Genomic DNA, 7,500 nt, shown 5'->3' with positions numbered 1-7,500 from the left:
TATATATATATATATATATATATATATATATATATATATACACATACATACACACATATATATGTTAGTCCTTTGGTAAATATAACATTAAAGCGACAAGTTTTCATATCCACTTGAAAAAAAAAAAAAAAAAAAAAAAAAAAAAAAAAAAAAAATGAGAACGGGTGGTACAGTGGGAGGGAGCAGTATGCCCAGGTCGTGCTCGTCTGCAGGTGCCAATCAAGACCTACTGTATGAGGAGAGGAGGGGGTTGGGAAGCCTCACTACAGAAGCCCCCTTCCCTCGATCACCTCAGGGGGAGGGGCAAAGTTGCTACAAGCCCAAGTTGCAGAGTTGCATGTGTCCCTGTATATTAATCGGGGGTGAGGGGGTGTGAGGGAGTCTTCTTCCTTCCCTCCCCAAGATAGCAATAGAACTTCTTGTCCAATAACCTTGGTGATACCCAAATAACAGCAGACATACGCACAAACACGGTGGCACGTACGCACGCACGCACACATCTACACATGCACTGACCCCCCCCCCCCGGGCCTTCCCGGGACTTCTAGTCCGTTACCGTCGCCACGTAACTAATAGCATCCTTTCCGATTCTATATTTAACCCAATTATGATACGAAATAATTCTATTCTTAACAAATGTATGAATAAATTAGATATGATAAAATATAAAGTCAAATGGACGTGGATATGAACACGGGAAGGAGCCGAACGAAATCGAAGTCGCGGCTATCCGAAGGTTTCCGGACGCGGGGATGACTCATCGCGCCGCAGAGCTGAGGAATCCCTCCCTTCAGTTTACTACAGAAGTCTTCGAAACGTTCGGGACATTTCACCACTTTTTACACAAAAATGGACAAATTGTCACCAAATCACGAACATAAATAGTATTTAGTTCAAAGGTGAACCTATTACGAACATAATGAAGGCCTCAAAATTGGCCAATTTGGACTGAAATTGATCAAAACTCTCCAATTTTTCGTGATCCAAAGTGCACGTCAGCTCATGACTCACCCTGTACTGGTACGAACCTTACCCAACAGTTGAATACACAACAAAATTCACCTTTAGTGTACTTGTATTTAAGGGTGAATACCACTACCACTTACCACCGTCACATAGGCCCCTCTAAAACTGATGCTACTGACAGAGAAAGTACTGGTAACTACTTACGAGGCTCACGTTAGTTGTACACAAAACATCTTTGGTCACCTTTACCTGTGCAGATAAGAGAAATATCATCAAGAACTAAAAACAAATTCTGGTCAATTATGTGGTAATACAAATTATACTTTTTTATTTAAACAATTTAGGAAGATTTTTTGTCAAATATATAATAAATAAATAATAACAATAGTAATAATAACGGTAATAATAATAATAATATAATGATACCAATACAAGTAATAAAATTATGCAAATAAAATTAAAATAATAATTATACCAACTTATTAACAATAATCAATAATATGACTATCATTATATTCAACAATTAAAATAACCACTTATATAAGAACTGTTAACGAATCATAATAATGATCATAACAGAGGGAAGTTAATAAATGTAACAATGTGATAGTCTGTCTGAAAACTTAACAGTTAGGAGTCCTTCAAGCCGAATAAAGGTGTTTGGCGTCAACCAAAAGGAAGCCTCTAAAGCCACTTATTAATGTTTTAATCAAAAGCGTTGATAACTTTCTTAATCCATAAACACGTGTACATAAAAATACAAAAAAGTAATAGAATAAAATAAAACAAAATTAAGATAAATAAATGAAAATATAATTGAATACAAAATTAATAAATACAATAAGAATAAATAATTTAATGAAAATTAAATAGAATAAACTAAAAGCAAATAAAATAAAAAATAAGTACATAAAATGAAAATAAACCAATAAAGAAATAAATGAAAAAATACAAGACAAAATATACAAATAATAAAACAAACATACAAAAAATACATAAAATAAAATAAAATAAACAAAATTAATAAAATAAAAACTATCAGGTGTTCGCTTGAATAAAATCCTGATCGGACCACAACCTCTTCTAACATATCAGAAACATATCTTAAAAGTTCTTCTGGCTCAGAGTGATACATTGGGTTTCCAAGGGCTGCTTGACCAGCGCCGACCGTTAAGAGTAAAAGCAAATTTGATTACAATATCTAAATTTCAAAACCTCCAAATACCAAATTATCTTTCCGCCATATATATAGCAGAGCTGAATGATGAACTAAGAGACTTAAAACATATACGAATGTTAAGACATACAGTGGAAAGGTTGTTAGAGAAGTCTAGATTTCTGTAAGCGAAGTCATATTCTAGAAGTTGGAGGTATGATGATCCTGGAGGAAAAATAACCCAGTGTGATAACCCCATAACGCCAAACGATTTTATTTAGCTCAAGAGAAATTCTCTCCGGATCCAAATGATCTTCATATCAAACTTGAGACTTAAATACTTCGGAGATTTTATTCTGGCTAATGGCAAACTATTTTACTCAGCTTAAATAAAAAAAAAAGGCGAAGACATAATTCTAGAATCACTCAAGATGTCTACCTATAATAAAAAGTTTTTGGAATATCAATAAACAAAAGAATAAATATATAAAAAATTATACATATTATATATATATATATATATATATATATATATATATATATGTATATATGTATATATATATGTATATATATATATATGTATATATATATTATATATATATATATATATATATATATATATAATACACACGCACACACACACAAATACATATATAATTATGATTTCTCAATATGGTTAAGTATAATACAACAACTTAAAAACCAAAGCAAAAGTAAAATAAAATAAATAAACAAAGATAACTAACTAAATAAATATAAATATAGTGTAAAGGCAAGTACCTATGCCCAGGGCTTCTTCGGTCGACCCGACCGTTTCAATCAATTTCTATTTTAAGGGATGGACCCCCAACCTGAACACGACCCCCCCCTCTCATGGCAAGATCTTCCTCTCATTTGTATAATAAAATCGCCTGGCGACTGGTGCCAGACAATGCATTCAGTGCGCGAATGTAAAAGCGTTAAGCCATTACACTTCCTCTCTTGACTACGTGTGTTAACACGCACACGCGTACACACACACACACACACACACACACACACGTGTATGTGTGTGTGCGCGCGCGTGTGTACATACTTGTACCTGCGTGCAAACGTGTAAATCCAGCGTGTGAACAAGGTCTTTCAACGTACTGAAAAATTATGACAAAATAAACAAATAGATGTATAAATTATATAATAAATACACTAATAAACAAAGCAGTAATGAATAAAATACTCTAGCGATCTGTGATTCATTCACAAAATACAGTAACCTGATGACGGACACAACTCGCCTGGACGGATTTCTTTGCATTCCGTTGCTAGGCGCCCAAATTAAAAGAGGAGGAGAAGGAGGAGGAGGAGGAGGAGGAGGAGTAGGTGGAAACTAAGAAAAAAACGAAAGAAGAAAAACAAGACGAAGAGCAAAAAGAAGACGACGACGAAGAAGAACAAGATTAAGAAAAAGAAGAAAAAGAAGGAGGAAGAAGAAGGTGAGGGAAGAAGAGGAGGAAAAAAGAAGAGAAGGGAAGAAGAGGAAAAAAGAAGAGAATGAAAAAGAAGAGGAAAAAAAGAAGAAAGAGAAGAGGGAAGAACAAGAGTAGGTCGATTTATTCGTTGCCAATATAAAATGGACAATGAAGAATCCGCAAACGTCGACCAAACATTTGTGAGGCTCTATGTATCATTCATTAAAATTACATTTGAATACATGCCCGAGTGTCCACACATACCAAAAGGCCTTTTCACTTTTGTAAGTGGGGTGGCCGTACCAAAGCATAAACCCATCCCACACCTATTATTCTCTCCTCCTCCTCCTCCCTACCATGCCATCTTAGCACCTCGTGGATGAAGGGTCATCCCTAACACCCGCCACAATGTAGCAAGGCATAGTCTGGATTTCACAGGGAACAAATACTTCTACGCATATATAAAAATATAATTTATATATATACCCCGCACGAATTAATCCAGCGGTATAAGGTACCCTCTCCCCTTTAGCGTACATTGGATCAATGTTATTTCTGGTTTGACATCAGACGCCAAAACCCTTCTGTTCCGGGTGGCATTTTTTCTTCTATCCCGGCTGCTATCAACCGATGCTATTCACCTCCTTGACGTTCCCCCTATCCGCTCCCCCACCTCCACCCCTTCCGGGAACACCGGAATTAGTTTAACACGTCGCTTAGCGAGCGTAACCCGGATTATCGATCGTCGTTGCCGGCAGCCGGAGGTAGCGGGGTGCGGGGGGAGGAAGGGCGTGTTTGGTTACACACAGTATCGATCTGTAAATCCCAGGTCATCCAATCGTACTAGTAATAGTAATAGTACATATAATCATACACGCACACACACAAATACATGATTTGTATACATTTACACACACACACACAATTATATATATATATATTATATATATATATATATATATATATATATATACACATGCAAAGAGAACACCATGTGGGGATCCCATAACAACACCTTATATATGTCTGTACATATTCCCTCGAGGACAGACAAACGGGGCCTCCATTGTACATATTTCTAACAGAGCTTTGAGGGCCGCTTTTGGCAAATCGAGTTTGGGAACACCATTCTCGGGATAGACATCTTCCAGGATGTAGTTTATAGTGCGTAAAATTGGTACATGAGTGAATAAACTTTCAGCGTCCAACGAGGCAATATTGGTATCGGAGTTACTGATCAGATCTAAAAAGTCTATGGTGACGAGATAGTGAATGAAGCTCGAGTGAGTTTCATGGTTTTATTATGGTTTGTGCGAGTGTCGACCTAGGCTGGATCGGCGGTCGGGGTCCGAGGGTGCCCTAACCGCGAAAATGACCGCGGGCCTTGGGTCGCGTACCGCTGATGACAACTAGAGAAGAGAACTGACCACAGAGACCCAAACCTGTCTCCTTATATACACTGCGTACGCTACAGTAGCAAACGACCCAGCCTCACCGAAACATGGCTCGGCAGGGCCTAGGTTGTGCTTTCATGAAGATACAATAGCCTGTAGTACAGACATAATATGGACTTAACCTACACAATAGTAATACAAGGTCGAGGGCCAGCTGTTTCTACATAACATATCCATTCCTTGACCATCCCATTTCTGCACCGGCGATACTATAAGCCAAAATATCGTGTAGAAGCACATGTGGGGGACTCTACCCACCGCGCCCCCGTGTGTGGGTGGTGAACAGAGTCCCAGACTGTCAGTATGGCGGTACCGGCGGTACCTGGTTCGAATCCTGCCCAAGGCTGAATATATTTCAGTATCGCTGCGCTTCAAGTCGTTACTCCAACTTTCGTGGGCGGGGAGTTGGGTGTGTTTGAGCGTGTAAGGTCATAGCATTACCCATAGATCGGTCATACGAGCTCTGAGCTCTCTTCCGGGAGGGAAATAGCTGTCGATCACGAGTCCAACACGTGATCCATAGACCAAGGTGAATCTCTCTCTCACACACAGATATATGTATATACACACACATGTACAAACATATATATATACACACACACGTATATATATATATATATATATATATATATGCAGACACACCACTGTGGTTTGTCTGCATACTAGTATCACGCGTTCAAGTGATTTCTTCTGAAATATATATCTCTATATATATACATATATATATATATCTATATATATATGTATATATATTGGAAACTGGTATGCTATAACATATTTGTAAATGTTCACTATAAACCCACTATCGGAAAAATAATATCGGAAGTACAGGAAAACTGTATATTTCAACTATCTGTAGTCCTCTTCAGCAGAATGAGGACTACAGATAGTAGTTGAAATATATAGTTTTCCTGTACTTCCGATATTATTTCTCCGAAATTGGGTTTATAGTGAATATATATATATATATATATATATATATATATATATATATATATATATATACAGACGCTCTTCAACTTACGTTTTAGTTACGTTCCGAACGGCCGAACGTAAGTTGAAAATGAACGTAAGTTGTAACAACTTACGTTCATTTTCAACTTACGTTCGGCCGTTCGGAACGTAACTAAAACGTAAGTTGAAGAGCGTCTGTATCCGTAAATTCTATTAACGTATCTTATAAAACACCCCTACATCATTAATTATACACATAACATTGTAAAATAATAACATTAATTTCAAATAAATAAAATTCAAGCAACATAAATTGAGATGGTGGAGGAGGAGGGGGAGGAGGAGGAGGAGGCAAGGCACGTTCAGTCTGTCGTTTGTGCCATGTAAACAATGGACGCAGCGTCATGCGTAAGTATCGTTTGAACTACGGAGAGCGCGCTAAACTAAAAAATTCACTAAAAAAGTTTTTTAATACCATTTTTTTTTACAGTCAGTTCAAACGTAAAATCGAAAAAACGTAAAACGAATGAACGTAAGTAGAGGAGCGTCTGTATATATAAATATATATATATATATATATATATATATATATATATATATATTCAACATTAATCTTAATTCCATATCATCGCAGTCGAGACTCACAAGGAGCTCGATGGAAGTATATATACAGAAACTGATACGTAGTCAAGCTGACTCGAACCCAGCTCAGACGTAACAAGTGGCAGTGACTTAGTCCATTGTATGTATATATACTGCACATATATATATACACACACATATATATATATATATATATATATATATATATATATATATATACAGAGAGACTTATTAACCCATTGTCAGAGAATGAGATAAGATGGACAGATAATCTGTATATTTTGACCACTATCTGTGGTCCTCTTCCGCAGAATGATACATAGTGTGGAGTGAGAAAATATATATAGCTAAGAGGGGTACATTTAGGGACATGGAAATAGGGGAGACTCAGGTTATTTGTCCTTGATGAGGTCGGGGCGAAGGTTGACTGATGGTGAGGTCAAGTCATATATATATATATATATATATATATATTATATATATATATGCGTTATATATCATAAATATATATATATATATATATATATGTATATATATATAATTTATATATATATATATATTATATATATATATATGCGTTATATATCATAAATATATATATATATATATATATGTATATATATAATATATATATATATTACATATATATAATTACACACATATGAATATGTAAAAGTGTGCAGAGGAAAAAAGAAACTACGAAAAAGACATCATAGAAAAATGTAAAGATCAACCTATGGTATTCTACAGATATGTGAATGGTAAACTTAAAAATGAACAGGAAATGGTGAAACTACGTCATGGAAGATTTAGAAGAAATATACATAGAAGATTTAGAAATGGCTGAAATCATGAACAATCACTTTAAGTCGGTTTTCACTAGAGAAAAAACACGGCATTGGGATGAAGGGAACAAAAT

The 7,500-nt window shown here is 35.8% G+C and overlaps 2 protein-coding genes across 3 annotated transcripts in view; both read right to left on the bottom strand.

The window, feature by feature from the left end:
• The window catches only part of LOC143025488 (uncharacterized), a 608,144-nt gene that overhangs the window by 417,488 nt on the left and 183,156 nt on the right, over nt 1-7,500 (bottom strand). The gene's annotated exons all lie outside the window — the stretch shown is intronic.
• LOC143025493 (uncharacterized) overlaps nt 1-7,500 on the bottom strand; it is a 150,742-nt gene that overhangs the window by 119,881 nt on the left and 23,361 nt on the right. The window contains exon 2 of the transcript XR_012966399.1: nt 1,171-1,215. The gene's annotated coding sequence lies outside the window, so the exon portion shown is untranslated. The remainder of the gene's footprint in view (nt 1-1,170; nt 1,216-7,500) is intronic.

The sequence above is a fragment of the Oratosquilla oratoria genome, chromosome 5, assembly GCF_046742065.1.
Source record: "Oratosquilla oratoria isolate Oo_2021 chromosome 5, ASM4674206v1, whole genome shotgun sequence".
Lineage (NCBI taxonomy): Eukaryota > Metazoa > Arthropoda > Malacostraca > Stomatopoda > Squillidae > Oratosquilla > Oratosquilla oratoria.
This window is presented reverse-complemented; position numbering and strand designations above follow the sequence as displayed.